The sequence below is a fragment of the Sinohyriopsis cumingii genome, chromosome 18 (genome assembly GCF_028554795.1).
Source record: "Sinohyriopsis cumingii isolate HCF-2022 chromosome 18, ASM2855479v2, whole genome shotgun sequence".
Classification (NCBI taxonomy): Eukaryota; Metazoa; Mollusca; class Bivalvia; order Unionida; family Unionidae; genus Sinohyriopsis; species Sinohyriopsis cumingii.
The window spans coordinates 84,525,297-84,543,242 of record NC_142978.1 but is presented as its reverse complement, the minus strand read 5'-3'; the positions used below and the strand labels follow the sequence as shown (position 1 = coordinate 84,543,242).

Here is a 17,946-nt window from a genome sequence, read left to right as displayed (position 1 = left end):
TTCTAATGCGAAAGAACCTAACTTTACTGGATGTTGATGAAATTCTAGCCTGTAGTCGACATCGTGGCAAGCGTGTTTATAGGGTTAAATGGCAAGACTTCCCCAAGACTACGTGGGACCCTGAAGAAGCTTTACCGCAGTTTTTGCTCCGGGAATTTCATGTAACAAAGACACAAAAAGGAAAGAGAAGAAAGTATGCAAAGTGAAGATTCCAAAGGGACTTGATCAATTAGTTCTTAAAGGTGGACTCATTATATTTGTTTTGCTGTGCTATACTTTCCTATCAACCTTTTCTTCCATATCTATCCTGCACATCTTCCTTCCTATGGTATAGCAGAACAGATGTATAAATCCCACACTTGGACAATTGACAGCTATGTTGCACATTCCAAATGGATTATTCTTTGCAAACAAATAACTACTGTAATTTTAAAAGCAGTCTATGGCACAATGTTAGTGCCAGTTCTTATTCAGTTCAAGAAAATCTTGAAATCCTTGTGATACCTGCAGATTACATTCAAAGCGAAGTGACATTCATGGAACATTATACAAAGTACTGTAGATTGGTGAAAAGTCAGACATTTATGGAACTGTTGTTCATGTGACTTTTGGTAGACAAAGATGATATATAGATTATTAGTGTGATTAATAATTAAGTGTTTGAAATTATTTTACATATACATGTATCAAGATATTTACCTAAAATTAGCATCCATAAGACCTCTTGGGATTATAAAGTTATTTCTGTTTCTAATTGAAAAGATTGTAATAAATCGCAATATTTTTGTACCTTAATACCCTGCACTATGGAATGTAAATTCTATTTAGGGAGTAGATTTTGTAGGTTTGTAGTGTGCAAGGAAGTGTGTGTGAACACTGATGCCACATAAAACATTATGAAATACATGTCTAAATCCAATTTATTCAATAATTTGACAAAAACAATAGTATGTTATAAAAATTTGGGGACCAAATTTTGCTGGGCCGGAGGGACATATTATAGGGCTAAATTTAGTTATTTCAGGTGCTATGGTATTTATATTAGTTTTAGAAGGAAAGATATGTTTGTGTATAAATTTTCTAAATTCTCTACATAAATTTAATAACAGTATGTCTATGATAGAGTAACTCTACAGTCACTGTCAGATTTAGAGGCAGAGATTTGGGGTCAATACAAGGTTACCAGCAGCTATTCAAATGCTATGGTGTCAAGTTACAGTCCAGAGAAATTGAAACAAAGGAGTCAGTAGGACAGTTGGAAGATGTGTTTGTAAAGCTAATTAAAATCAGTTATAGCAAGTTTGCCTTAATGCTTAAACATTAAAATTAGTGACCATTTGAACGGAAATTTGAATCTCTTTTAGTAGGTATAAAGTGCTTAAAATAGAGTTGAGTAGTTATAGTTTAATTTTGAAGTAATTTGCTCAAAAGGATAAAGTTTACAAGTAATTTCATATTCAAAATAATATTTTTGTAAATTCTAACACACAGCATCAGTGGGAAAAGAGTGTGTATGGAGAGTACATATATGGCTTTATTTTGGATTACAAAATTTAGATTCTGTGCATTTTGATATGTAGATTAGAGTTAGATAAAGGGTCTGCACCTAACACAATCAGACCAGAATATTAGTTTAGAACAGGTCTTCAGGGAATGTTTTCTCTGAAGTCCGCTAGGATTGTTTAAATAACCAGGTCAAACATAGTGCAGGGAGTCAGCATGAAGAACTAGGGGCAACATACATCATTAAAGGTAGAAAAAGAAGAAACCCTCTTGCTTGTGACTAATTCCCCATAGCGCAGTGACATCAGAAAGGCGCTACTACACTGCTCTTGAAAGTCTTATATGAGGTGAATGAGATTATGAGAAGTTTTCTTGCTTAAAAGTTAATCAGAGCTAGTATCGTATTTTGGTGTGCATAAACTGCAGTGATGTATAACACGCACCCTAATGTTCAACACAGGAGAAATAGTTGGTTCTGCCACATAATGTGCATGTGATATAGAGTTTCGAATCTGGATTACAGTCAAACCCACTTATCTCGACCTCGGTTATCTCGACAACCCGCTTATGTCGAGCGTTTTGGTCCGGTTCCGAAAAAATTCTTCTTTGTTATGCTATTTTTTACCCGCTTATCTCGACCTCTGTTAAGTCGATAACCCGGTTATGTCGGGCATAAGTTTCGGTCCGAAGTAACATGTGGACCCGCTTAATTCGACGAAATGCAACTTTTTAACGTCAATCTCACAGAAATTGTACAAGAAATAGTCAGCAAAAGCGATCGATTTGTAGAAAATATGAAGTAATATCAGTCTGCTTTTGTTTACTCCGGTGCTGATCTGTAACGAACGATTCAAAAGCACTTACGTTTTCATACATATGCTCGGCACCGTCGACACTTGCCACAAACAATTTCATTTTTTTAATGCATTCAGCCATTTCACTGTAGCTTGGGATAGTGATAGGCTGATCATCATCATCATCATCTTGCTTGCATGATTGTATCTGCTTCGTTGTCACCGATTGGATTACTGTCATATATTAACCTGGATATAATACAATCTTGGTTATTTTGCACCTAACACCGCGTTATGCGTGAATGGCGGGTGCCTGAAAGCAATCGGTGGATGTTTCTCTCTCACTCTCTCGTTTGTGATTTTCTTTGATCCATTTTTCAATCTGATAACATATTCAAACCTCTGAGTACAACCAAACATGATTTGTTTTTCAATATTCACATCAATTATAAAAATGCGTCGTGTGTTATCTGACATAAGTGATGCACACTACAGTAATGGATGCATACGCTACATGTGATATAAGGAGTTCATAGATATATTTTTTCTTTAATAAATTACTTATGATGATAAAAAAGGAATAAATGATAACAACACCAGGTTAGTTCATTTCATTTTATTATCAATTAAGCGTTTTGTTAATTTTATTGTAACATGCAGTGGGAGGGGATTCCAGTAAACACCAGCAAGAGACAGGAGTAATGCTCAAGGACATTTTTAAAATTACCGGTTTTTATGAACCCGGATATCTCGGGACCCGGTTATGTCGACGATTTTTTTACACCCCCGACGTAATCGAGATAACCGGGTTTGACTGTATTTTGCTCCGTATTCACAGTACACAATAATGTGCCATTTTTGTATTGTGCACTGATCATTTGATACACAACACTTTAATTGTTTACAGTGCTTGGCTGTTTTTCTGCATCACCCAGTCATGACCAGTACTTTTTTTTACAGATATAAACAATGAAAGAGGTGGCCATGTTGAAAGTATATTTTTCAGTTTTATAGTTGGCACTTAGAAGGGCTGTTTTAAGAGTTGCCTTCCTGATGGAGTTCAGTCATAGCATCAAGTCATTGTCCTAAAATTGCTATATGTTCTGGTCTGTCATCATTCCTGGCATTTTAAGATCAAAAACACAATTTAGTGTGAACATTCAGGTCAAGTGTGGATACTTACTTGAATTATCATGACTCCTCTAAAATATATCTCAGTGCCCAAGATAGCATATCAAAGCTATAGCCAGCACTGATTACCTTTAAAAAATGCCATATTGAATTAATGAAACATTGTGTACTGTTGTTAAGAAAGAAGTATCGAATACTCTGGTTTAAGGTGAGAAATAAAACAAAGAACCAAACTTATTTTCTAAAGAAAAGTAAATAAATTGCAAATTTACATGGTAAAGGCAATGTTACTCTGTTTCAAACATATTTCAATGCAGGCTACCTAGAACATCAAAATGGCTGATTCCCAACATGGTTAATGTTCAGATGATGATTTCATTTGGCAAATACTGGCTGATGATGATAACAATGATTTAAAGTTGTGAACTATATCAGATTATTGGAACTTGGAAAATGTTATGAAGATGCTGTTGAGTGATTTTGAACCTGAAAATGACGTTGAACTTAAGTCACATGTACATGCTGGTTGGAGAAAAACAGACAGCATGCAGGTCAAGCTTTCTTTCAGCAGTATTGGAAAATTAAATGTAGAAAAGGCAGAATACCAAGCCTTATTTGAAATACAATTTTAAAATAGATTGCAATTTTCATCTCTTCTTACAGAATTTAGCCCTGCTGGATATTGTGCTACAAAACTATATTGCCCTAAAAGGTTTAAGATGAACTGAGTAGATAAAAATCTAAAACAAAATGAAATAGTAAAAATATTTATTTGATCAAAATATCTGTCTTAAACAGGACACAAGCATTTATGGACATGAAACCCTAATATAGCATTATAGAGCAGACAAGAAAACTGGCACAAGTGTCACCAAAGCACTGTTTAAAAAGTGAAACTTTGACAGAGGTTATGTTAGCGACAAGTCTTATTTCGGAACAGAAGTATCTTAAGAATATGATCAATAGAAAATTGAATTCCCCAAAAGAGCAGTTTTCCCAACATGTTCAGGTTGGCTAAGCTAGTTACGCATATGCCCCTTCAGACAGCAGACTGTGAAGGGATTCTCAGAACAGAACAATATTCATACACAGACAAGGCACACATTAAGCTTGGAAAACATGATAAATAGATTAGTGCTTATAACTAGAGGCATCATCTCCAAAAGAGTTTGTTTTCAGTAGAGCTCTAATGAAGTGGAGCAAGAAAGAGGGATGGATATTGAAGTGTTCGGTAAAATGAACTGTGGCTGTTTTCTCCTCACCCTTCATTTTCTGCTCTCCCTTTATTTTTCTGATATGGGGCGGGGGTGGGGGAGATCCCCCCCAAAAAAACCCAATGCATGCACTGTGGAAACACTGTAGGTTACAAAACTATTTTAATTCATAACATTTACATTTACAGACATTGCTCCAGGACATCATTGTCCACCTCATGGTTTCCATAACAAATTAAAAATATCACTGATACATTATAGTCTATAAAATATCACCATGCCTAAGGTTTTAAAACTTTAACATATTGGCTTCATACAACTCAGACTTTAGTCATGGTCATTACATTTCCTGAAATGAACTGAACACTTGAGCCAGACCTTTCTGTCAAGACCAGAATGAGCTGTCATGACTCCAGGCTGCAAGTCCAACTTGCCTGACTAAACTGATCCTTTATATCTTTCTTGTATTTCAAGTTTAGTATTGACATTCTTGATTCACTGATAGACATCTAGCTGGAAATGAAGTTTTTTTTGTTGTTGCAAGGTCAGCTGAGGGAAGGTGGTGAAATTTTATATTTCTTACAAGTTCTGTGTGTTTTCCATAGCAGCTGTACAAACTAAGGGAGCCTGACCAAATGGAGGGATTCAACTTGGTATAACCATATGATTTTAAGTCTTAGCTATTTCACTTAAAATACGAAGTACTGACCCCTCCAGTCTCTACTGGCCAACGGTTCTTTAATTTAATATAGCACACTACGACACCTGTCACCCAATGGCATATATTTTGTAACTCCTTGTGCACATATGGAATACAGATCAAAATGCTTTGTCAACTTTCAATATAGGTTGTAATATTAATAATATTTAACATGTTCAGAATGATCTTTTCTTCAGAACTTTATAATATATTTAATAATATAAGATATATTCTTAAGTAGTATATGACCGTAACTTTCCTTCAGGTGATTTCATGTGAAACTTATATTTAGTTCACCTTTACAAGGAAAAGGTAAAATATTGTACTACCCCATTTTAAGCTCCACACGGTATAAAGAATGTACCCAAGTACAACCCTCTTTTCATATCAACCATTCTTTCTTCCTAAATCCTAGGCAGCAATTTGTAGTGGGTTTCTTAACACATACTGCCTGGGGGGAGGGATAAGGGGCTAATTTTGTCCATGTACAGTCAAACTTGTCAATAGCGACCACCCATGGAAAAAGGCAAAACTGACTGTTGTATGCAGGTTCACTTTTTAAAATTTATTTTTGAACAAATACCATTTAATGAATATCATTACCTTTATGATGGTAATGATTATTGTTATTATTTTTGTTATTATTATTATTATTATTTTGTTTATGTGCACTATGCCAGAAATAGCCCCCAAAATGTGTTTCCTACTCCCATTTCAGGTGAAAATGACAAAAATCTCTAGGGGTTAGTGAGTTAATTAGATCTCAAAGAAACTATTGCAGATCTAGTTTTGACAGTATATTGATTTTTTTCACATTGGAATACAAAAAGGGCATGTTGCATTTATGATGTTACATTGAAAATGAATTAAAAGATGGAAATAAAATGTGAATTTCACTTGACAAAACTTATTTATTTATTAAAGTGCCACCAGTAGGCATTATTGAATATTGTTATTTACAGTGTACTGAGAATGTTGTTGAATAGAAAATTTAACAAAATATATTACTTTTATTACAGTTTGAGAGTTTAATGATGTTGGGTTAAAACTTTCTTGTACTGTTCTCCATTTTAAATGATGAAACGAATGATATATCAAGGTTTTAGTTACCAATTTTTGCTACAATTTTCTACATGCTAAAGAATAGGGTTCAGTTTTGCTGCGTGGAACAAACTATAATGTAATCTCATTCCAATATCGTCATTGTCGGTCACTAACTTAATCCACACACAATTAAGATCTTTGGTTCATAGCTCATTTATAAAGTAAATAGTTCGTTGTTTCCATGCATCCCATAAAAAGTTTAGTTTTCGTGGCTTGGGGTGAGTGAAAGCCATCAATTTCAGCATGGTTATATCACAGGGGCTCGTATCGTTGCTTACAATTGACCTGTCATACGTTGCTTACAATTGACCTGTCATACATGTACTATATAGTTATTATATAGTACATGTATGACATGTCAATTGTTAGCAACGATACTAGCCCCTGTGGGTTAGATGACATAACTTACAGTCATCTATAAATAGAAACGCAAAATCCAAACCTGGCCGGTCCCCAAGCAAACAAAAACTGGTCGTTATCAATTTGTTTTGAATAGAGTATATAAAAGCACCAGTGGTATACAAAAAAATAATAATAAATAAACTTCATAACAAAGAAATATCTCGATATTTAAACATTTATTTCACAACTCAGAGAATGCTAGTGATGGTTTTTCAAATTAGTGCAAATGATTTGATGTCGACGCTGACAATTGGAATTGAAATACATGTATGTAATTGCAGGTTGAAATGGAAACTCCTTGCTTTTTAATTTCTTTACAGTGGAACTTGATTGATCCTTTGTTTGAATACAGCTGTTGTTGAAAAATAAAATTCTCCCGAAATAACATTTCATTTTATCCGTACATTTTTTATCCAAAAGAACAATAAACTACTGGAACTGTTGCTTGAAGCATTATTACCACTGAAACACTATGTATATATACTATTCACAGCTGAGTATTTAAGCTAACACTTCACACGTTTTCGGACACGGCCATTGTATCAGCATCTTGTCAATCAAGTCTCTTGTCTACACACGTTTATTAGGTAAATATTCCCCAAATTGCGTGTTAGGTGAATAATCCCCAAATTGCAGAATTAACCAAGTGCTGCTTTCTCAAAACCACTGACATGTATGTTTAGTCTTTCATTTATTGTCTTTCTTTTCCAAAATGGCCACCATTGCCAGTTTAGCATGAAAGTAGTTGAAGTGCGATTTTAATTCCTCTTCATTCATTTTCAAGTAGATTGCTTGAAGTTGTTTCTACAATAGGCTGGATTAAACAGCGATTCCACTGTCTTTCAATTTATATGGCACTTTCGCACATTAGTGGCGTCGGATTCCAATGATGTTGAGCAATCAGACGTGATTCATCTTGACGTGTTTAATTTGTGCTGATCAGAGGTGGTAATATTGTTTTAGTGTTGTTGGCTGCGTCGGCGTTCATTGATGTTATTCACTGGGACAAAAACGGGGTGTAAGTATTAAACGTGTCGTGTCTTGAACCTGTGTTAACGCATGTGACAATATTGTTTTATACATTAAAGTGACCACCCTTTACGTGGTCAGTTTTGTTTTATTCTTTGTATTCTCTTTGTGAGGGGGATTTGTTGAGGTTACACCACGAAAATAAGTTATACTAATGTGCAACCTTTAACGGGCAAAACCACGAATTTAAGTACCCAATAAAATGTCTTCTTTTATTGTGGAAAAAAACGAAAATTGAACCCCTGAAAATAAATGAGACAGTAATTATAGTCTAGTTTTCTTAGTAAAATAAATGTAATTCATACGTTCAATGTGATTGAGCATAAATAGAATCATGTGGCAAACCCCATGTAATATTTAAGTAATCACTTTTGTAATTACCTTTAATTTCACACACTTTGGTACATTGCTTGGATAAATAGTAACAGTCCCATCATCTAATACACAGGCTGTCAACATCTGTTTAAGGTGGGAAGGCAGGTAGTGAGAAACATTGGACCGGTCCATTAAGATTGCGCGTAGATAATAATAATAACAAAGTCTTTATATTATAAATGTGACATGGTGCAGAAATAGTCTCCCTTATTGACCCTCGATTATATACGTAAAGTACATTGAAATATATTAAATGTAGCCGGGAAATAAGTATCATACAAAATAATGTATTACAAATGAGTGTGCAGAAACTTGCACGATTGTGAACTTTTTGCTTTCCACGACACACATACCTAGTACACTCACAAAGAGGTAAACATCCAGAGAGTCTTTGATATAATGCATGCCTGCCTGTACGTGTACAAAATATACAGTGAAGTTTGCCATAAGCTGGTTCTGATAATCATCTGGATTACATTCACTGCAGACATCTGTAATGAAAGAAAGGCACGGATGATGCTTTAACACAGGCATGGGTAACTTCTTCGAGGGTGTGGGCAAGATAAGTGATTTTGAAAGCCACACACTATGATGTAATTTTACGGATAAAACCAGGCCGCCGACTGATCTTGCCCGCGGTCCGTATTTTGTACACCCTTTCTTGAATATCTTTAGACAATTACAAATCATTAGACCAGAAATTTTGTTTTTATACTATTCACTTTTGAGTTTAGGGACAAGAAAGTTGTTTGATGACAGAGAGCATATTAATGGTCAGTAAGTATGATTTGTATTAGTAATACTGGTACTTTCCTAACGTATAATTTATTTAGTTGCTCAATGAACATTGAGCAGCTTAAATCTTATATAGTTATGACTTTCAGATCATTCGTACATTAGTAGACATTAATAACATTGTCAAGGATAATTCTGTTGGTATGTTCTTGAAGTCTTTACACTTTAACGGTGTTTTGAAAACCTTACCACGTGTTTTGTTGCAGTATAGTCAAGAAGAAGTGAAATGTAACTTTTATAAAACATCATTCAGTGATCCACATTTATAGGTATTCTTTGATTTGTCGTAGTAACTGCTTGGACGTCTTTCTGGGTAGATTGCCAATATGATCTTGTCATAGCATAGATGGACTCGAAATAGTTTATCTCGCACAACATTTTCTAAGTTAAACAATATCCCTTGTCCAGTAAAAAAATTTTTTTTTTTTTTTTTTTTTTCTTTTGGTGATTGCCGTGTACTGACAAATTGATGGATTAACAAACAGGACCAAATCAGTGCCCCGCCTGGATAAAATTAAAGACAACTCTTTTCTCCCTCAATTAAGGAATCCTTGCAATAGTCTGCGAGGGTTGCCTCTCTTAGCAGCTTAAGTCAATAAGAACACGCCAATGACACTGAGTCACATGACTCGATATCTGCCCATTCCAAATATAGAGTGAGCAGTTTAGACGATGTGTTTATACCATCAGTTGGTGGAAGGTGTTTTAGCCTTTACTGTTCTGGCTGCCTGTCTGTGACATTTTTTGTTCCAATAGCCCAGCTTGGGTGCTGTATGCAACCCATCAGGAAGCTGTCTGAAGATAAAGGTAGGTTTCTCGTATATATTTAATCTGCTAATGCCGAGTAGCGAATGCTTACTCTACAGTGTCATATTTTTGCAATACCGTCTTGCCTGCGAGTCCGGCTGTCTTCATGTTTTCTTCCTCTGTGTATAGAAGTTGTGTTTATACATGAGATATATAGTCCAAAGGTTATTTATGAAGTTAGCATAGGATGCTCAAATTAGCCCGTGTGATTCTGTTTTAAGGTAGTAAATAATGTGAATTAGTCGGGGCAAGAGTTGTTTGTACAGGGTAGTCTATTAAGTGTAATAAAAACAACTCTTACGTAGTAGACACGAGAAGGGGGTGTGGCGGTTAGGAAAGGTCAGTTTTGGTCCGGTATAAAATATTACTTGAGCATAATATTCTGCCTTGATGAAAGATTTTGTTACATATATCCATTTTGTAAACTGTTGAGAGTATATCTTATTTATCTTATGCACCGTTAAACAAATTTCTGCAAGTATATGTAGCATTTAGGGGCAGCACAGTGACTGTCGCTCGAGATCATATCGCATTTCCACGCTTACCGATTCGTTTTGAAGGGTTAGATACGTATGTTTGCGCTTTAGTTGACACGCCGCAAAGACACCATTTAAACTTAAGATTGATAGAGGAGAGAAAGGAAAAGCGGGATCCAAGTGTGAGTACATGATATCAAAACTAACGGAGAAAGCTGGCTGAACATAATGTGTTAGATCATGCTTGGGATTCCACACCTATGATGAGGCACTTTGTAGGTTATATACATCTTTCCCACATTGGTTTTTTTGTGTGGAATCAATACTAAGATTAAAGACACAATTGCAGTGATATAGGTATTTATATCAACACAAAAACAAAACAAAAACAAAACAGTGGGGAAAAAGATGGAGTTAATTTTTATATTACTATCACTGATGCATGAAAATGTGTACTTGACGTCATTCTAATTCCCCATGCTGCTCCCCTATTTCATGTACAATAGAACTCACTGTCTTGTACATGTATCAATTCGTACATCTGTTGCACTTAGTGGTGCTACATGATAGAGATAAACGAAATAGGTGTTTCACGTAAACTATTGTTGTGTTAAATTCTGTTTTGTACATTATGCAAGCCAACTGTGTGTTTACAAGGAAATAGAAATTGAACATTTACACACCAGGCATTTGCACAAAAATCTTTTTATTGACTTTAATTTGGGGTGGGTGGGTAAAAAATATGGCTCCCAAAAGAAATTCAAAAAAAATAGCTTGCTCTGATTTATATATTTTTTTAAAAACTCTTAATTAATTCTATCCATTTTTTTGGCCTTAAAAACATATCTTGAGACGAAATATCAAAAAATCCCAGGGACCCCATCCCCCAGATTAAATGGTCAGACCATAAATCAGTTATTTGTGATATGTAAAGAGAAGATTTTACAGTTTCAGCCAATATTGTTTTACATCATTTAAAGCAGTTCATAATTATGTCATGGGTATGCTGAACAAATTCATTTTCATTTAGACTTTCAGCAGTACATATTTTTACTAATGCTTTTGTTGACAATTTGCCCTACATTGTTATTAAGTTGTATTCATGAAAATAACATTAAAAGGATTTGATTTTAAAATTGAAACATAACTTTTTATGTCGTTTTCCAATTTTAGTTTCATATGAAAAGTGGAACCTGCCTGGTATTTGACTTTAAGGTCCGTAGTTCCAGTAGGATTTGTTTTTGGCAATGGGAGCCCTGGGTGGCCAAGTGGTCCTACATCAATCAGCACACTGTATTGTCTACTCAAAAACTTATTGTAATTACTTACACATGCAATAACTGAGATGCCTGGGAATACTATTAATAGACTAGAATAACATTTACAAAACTTGACGGGGTCCCAGGTGGCTGAGTGGTCTAAGGTGCTTGCTGTTACAGATCATAGACATCTCACCTTTATCTGTTTTGGTTCGCATCTGTCTTTGAAGCCTGTTTCAAGAGTGGTTTTTAATCAAATTTCAATCTTTTACTAAATTTCCAGTCAAGAAAGCCTTTTGCATGATTATCCCCAATCAGGTTCTTTATGCTTAGAATTTTTCATACATTCTGTCATTACACTGTTACATAAAATTAAAAAAAATCAACAATAACATGAAATCCAAACATTACTGATGATTGTACAAGTATAAACTTTTATGAATGAAATGAAATGAGAAATACCTCATGCTTGTGAGTCAGACTGCAAACTCAGTAACCTAGATCTGCTGTTGCATAATCCTGTCAGATCTGTGCAGTTTGTTAGGAAAACAACATAGACCCTGATCTGCAGGTGCATTATGCTACGGCAGATCATGATCTTTGGTTGCAGTTTGACTTGACTTAAAAGCTGGTATATACATTACAATAGTTTTTCATCTGTTGACGTTAAGTTGCATTAAAGTCAGTGCTGTCTTTTGCATTTTATGCCGTTGCTGTTTCAAAAAAGCACATTTAGGAGAAAGAGATACAATGGTTATAGTTCTTCCTCTAATACCTGCTAATTGGAAAACCCATCTTTTGGTAAATGCACTTTCATTCCATTCTGATGAAAATTAAATAAAACAAATGATGAAAGCAATAAACTTTGTGGATTTTGGAGACGATAAATAAAAATGAGATGACAGAAGATGAGATGCTGATGTGAATGAATTGCTAACAGAATGCAAAAAGAACACAAATGGAATGCATAGGAACCATGAATGAAATGCAGTGTTGGTTTTTTTATATATATAAAAATTGTCCATTTCTGGCTCAGTATCACACACAGGAGGCATCATGGAAAAGCCAGCTCATCCACCTTTTTAAGTTCTAACACATCATTTCCTGAACTGAAGAAAGATATAAGCTCTCTTTGGACTAGGAAAATAAAATGAACATTAGATTTGTCAGCAATGGAAGAAGTAAGCTGAAACATCAATAAGGCATAGACCTGAAATGCATATATGTGATAACATTTCTTCTGGCATACATTAGGGCACATTTATTATTACTGTTACTCTTGAACTACAAGGAGTTTCAACACCAGATGGTACAAACTCATTCAACCATAGGTTTTGTTGTTTTGGACTGAAAATTATTCCCCTTGTATATCCAGTATATCCATCATGGCAGCCATTTTGAAACCCTTATTACTAATGCGCCTAAATGGATGCTTATATCAACATTGGGTTTTCACTGAAAAATTTCTTATGATGTCTAGTTGGTCCTGGATGAAAATTGTGCCAATCTGACATCAGGTAAGGCCATCATTAAAATCTTGTATAGCTACTCCTCGGGGCCCAGAGTGGCCGAGTGGTCTAAAGCGCTGTCCATTACGGATCACTGCCATCTCACCTCTGTCTGCGTGGGTTCGAGTCTAGGATTCTCCCAATGTGGGTATGTGAGAAAGCTTGCCAGTAGCTTCTCGTGGGTCGGTGGTTCTTCCTGGGGTTTTCCCGGGTTCTTCCTCCACCATTAATACTGGCTGCATACATAGCCTATCTTGTGCTGAAAAATGGCGTTAAACCCCACAAGACTTCTTGTGATGCAGATTTGGCCCACTCACCCCCAAAAGAAATTGGGTCAGGTTTGATATTCAATATGGTTGCCATTTAAACAAATCATGTTATTACTATTCCTGAATGGATTATTTTGACTTTTCATCAAATGACTAGCTGGCCTAAATGAGAATGGTGCTAAACTGAATTCCAATATGGCCACCATGGTGGTTGCTTTGACCATCTTAACTCCATTTTAATGGACTATCATATTCTCATGGGGTTTTCACCAAAGATTAATCATGATGTCTAGTTTGTTTTAGGTGATCATGATTCCATTCTGTTGTAAAAGATGACATACATCTCGAAAATCTTATCACTACTCCTCCTGAAAAGAACATCACATTAATATTTGGTTCTCACTGAAAAACATTTTATGATTTCTAGTTAGTCCTAAATGAAAATTGTGTTGATCTGATGTCTGATGTGGCACCATGGCATCCATCTTGAAAAAAATCTTGTTACTGCTACTCCTCCAGAACGTAAGGTCATATCGGCACTGGATTTTCACCAGAAGGCTTTGTTTAGATATCATGTTGACCCTAAATTCAATTGGTGCTGCTGAGACCTCTAGATTAGCCACCACAGCATCCATCTTGAAAAATCTTGCTCCAGCTCCTCCTGCGTGGAAAGTAATAAATGTTGCAGTTTCACCAGAAGACTTCTTAACGCTTTATATGCTTAGTCATTTCTAAATGAGACTGATACTGATCTGTTATTCAGTGTTAACCACTTTGGCAGCCACCTTCAAAATCATATTGCTACTTATCATAAATGGAAAGTAATATTGTGGCAGCCGAGCAAAGTGGCATTATTGTCTATTTTTAGCACATGTAGATTTCAGTACAAGCGCCATACAGGTTTATTCCACTTTTACTGTTCTTACAAATTTATTATTAACTGACAACATGCAAGCTTGCCTTTAAAATACAAAACACCTAATTAAGTAGCATTTCTAGTGAAATAAGATGAAGTTTTATTTTATCAGGTTCCCAGACAACTCCTGGAGGATGATAATGAAAGTTTGTTGTTAATTTGGGTCAAGGCTTTTTATATCTTGTTCCATAGGTAAGAACACAACATGACTCTAACCACATGATGCACAGGTCTGATGTGATGCCCATTTTACTGACCCCTGGACAAAGTTTCAGTTTAATGGTGTTTAGCAAATACAGGAGAGGAGTTTTCACAGGCAATTGTGCTGTTTTCAGGGTATGGAGTTGAAACAGTTGGGGGAAAACATGATGACCAGCTTTGATATCTGACACCTGTTGTTTGCCCAACCAAGAAACATTGTGTAAATGTACACAGTCACAAGCTTGGTTGGCAACATCTGTTTATTGGAAAACATTCTAATATTGATATAATGATATCTTAGAACTACCTTGACTGGTGTAAGGTTGCTTGAGTATCTACTAATCAAAACCTGTAATTTTACTGGACACATCTGGCAAAAACTTAGAGAGAGCAGTACATGGCATATATCTTGTGGATTTGTCAATTATTTTTTTTTCAATATGCTTTTCCATAGACTGCTTCAGCAGCAGAGTGATTAGAGAGTCCTTCTCGAATGCAAGAGGTTGCAGGTTTGAACCACGGCTCAGTCATACCAAAGACTTATAAAAATGTTACTAACAGCTGCCTCGTTAGAGGTTAGTGTTAGGATTGGATGGCCCGCTGTCAGGATAAAGTGACTTGTTGGGATATCGTGCTACATGTCAGCAGCATGATGCCCAGTGCTGGACATCACTGTAAACTGCCACACTGCAGACATGGTAGCAGTATGACTGAAAATTTGTTAAAGCTACGTTAAAAATCCAAATCACACACACACACAGTCATACACATATTTTTTCCATAAGTTATCTTCATTAAAGAATGCTGTAAAATTCAGTTGTCTTTCTACATCTGTATTATAATTCTTCTTGTAGATTTACAGTATCACATGGTGGAAAGTGAATTGCAGATAATTTCATATGTCCTTAAAAATAATAGTAAATGGGATGGTTGGCAGTTTTAGCAAAATAAAAGGTAAAAATGAAACAAAAGTGCATATTTGTTAAGCTTGTCAGATTCTTGAAGTAAATTGTTATATTATTGTTTGTAGTCTAGCTAACATTTCCTGTTATGTAATCAAATTCAGGCTTTTAATAAAAATATGTCTACTGTCTGCCTCCAACATGGATGGGCAAATAGGACCAGCAGGCCTGGTTTTATATAGCAACATCTGTACAAGACATTGTGGAAATATTCAACAATTTCTTCATAAGCATCTCCAGTAACAGTATTCAGAACCAGACAAGCAACCCACTTAAAATTAATGTTCTTCTATCATTTATAAGAGCTAAAATTCCTGATGATAAATATTTTTCAGTAGCTAATGTTAGGGAAGCTGATGTTTTTGATATGCTAATTAAGGTGAATATTAATAAATCCTCTGGATTGGATGGTATTGGTTCACACATTCTTAAAATTGCTGCACCAGCAATAACAAAGTCTTTAACGCACATCATATAATGAGTGATAATTTTTTCAGAAACACTGAAATGTGCAAAAGGTTACACCTATTTTTAAATAAGGAGAAAAGGAGGATCCAGGAATTACAGACCAATATCAGTTCTACCTGCATTGTCAAAATTATTTGTGAAACATACTCTCTATTTCATAAAGCACTATCAGGATTTAGAAAATAACACTTGTGCCAAACATAACTTAGCAAATTAATTGATCTTTGGCTGAAAGAAATGGTTAATGGACATTTGACTGGGATTGTTTTCTTTGACTTCAAGAAAGCCTTTGATCTTGTTGATCATGAAAGTCTGCAGCAAACATTGAACTGTTACAGGTTTGACAATCCATCTTTAACTGGTTTAGATCATACCTAAACCAAACGTCTCAACAAGTAAGCATTGGCATTATTAGCTCTCAAACTCAGACGATTTATTCAGGGGTCCCTCAAGGCTCATTTCTAGGCCCTCTCCTCTTCCTTATCTATATCAATGATCTACCATTAAATAATGAATCCACAAACAGATTTGTTTGCAGACAATGCAACTTTGTATACATCTAGTTCTGATGCTGAAGTTATCCAAATGAGATTAAACTCAGATCTTATTAGAGTCCATAACTGGGCACAACAAAATAGGATGGTAATTAATGATGGTAAAACAAAATTTATGATTTTGGGGACCTCACAAAAGCTACACAAGTCAGGGAACCCAGAACTATCTCTTGCAATAAATAATCATCTATTAGAAAATGTCAAACATGAAAAGCTTGTAGGTGTGTCCATAGATAATAATTTATTATGGAATGACCATATTGATAGACTTAGTAAAACACTGTTAACCAAAATTGCCCTACTCAGCAGAATCAAGAAATATTTACCTATGGAAACATGCAGTCTATACTACAAGTCACATATGCTTCCAACAATGGATTGTTGTTCAGATATATGGGGAAACTGCTAAATCTGAGCTTGACAGGAATTATAGACTTAGAAACGAGCAGCACTCACAATTTTAGATTGACAAAAGCATTGTTTACAGAACTCAAATGGTTCACAATATATGACAGGATAGAAACCTTCTAGCACCAAAACCAACAGCAGAGCAATTTAAAAAGAGCTTCCAATACTCTGGTACAGTTCTGTGGAACAAGCTTCCACTACATGTAAAATCTACTGAAAATATAACAGTATTTAAGAAGAGATATCATCAGCATGTATGTGTTTCTAATAGGTAATGGAATTTAGTATTTTAATGCTAAACCTGTTAAAATAAACAGTAATTATTGATATCTTCATATATTGTGCATTGACTCTCCAAGGGCCTCAAGGGAGAATAGTCCTTGACTAATGAGTCACCCTCTATAAATAAAGCATTATTATTATTGTTGTTGTTGTTAATTTACACCACTTATGTTGCCTGTGCCCTGGGAGAAGTTGCCAATGCTTGGTCTATGTCTTCCTGCACAAAATCATTAGTTCAATGACTCCTGCATAACTTTTGTGTCCAGGGTAATGACTACAAACATTAATACAAATTTCCAGCAAATCAAAAAAGTCACTGACAGTTAGTGCAGAATTTGATGATTTAAATATATCACTACCCTTGCTGAAGACATTTTTAGACCAGTTTAATTATTAACCAGACACGATCTTCAGGGTATATAACTAGTCTTCTTAAAAATATTTTGAAGAATATTTAAATTAGTTAAAGATCTTGTACTGTCAGCAGACAGGAAACAAGCATAATTTTTATTTGCATCATGGAAATAGTTTGAACCACTAGCATCCATAACAAGTCAAACTCAAGTAGTAATCGATGAATTGTCAAATAATTTTCAATCTGTATCTGAGGAATGTATCGAGTTAAATACGATGAAAATAGAAAGCAGAATTGGACATTACAGGGTGTGCCATTTGGATCAGCTTGTTTCTATAGTGCATTGTTGTGTGCTTAGCAACGATTTTTTTAGCTAACATTACTCTTTGTCAAATATGTTTGTGTGTCTCTCAGTCTCGATCTAGATATACACA

General features: G+C 35.2%; 1 protein-coding gene across 2 annotated transcripts in view; it reads left to right on the top strand.

The window, feature by feature from the left end:
• Window positions 1-17,946, top strand: part of LOC149777193 (uncharacterized) — a 106,699-nt gene that overhangs the window by 61,101 nt on the left and 27,652 nt on the right. The gene's annotated exons all lie outside the window — the stretch shown is intronic.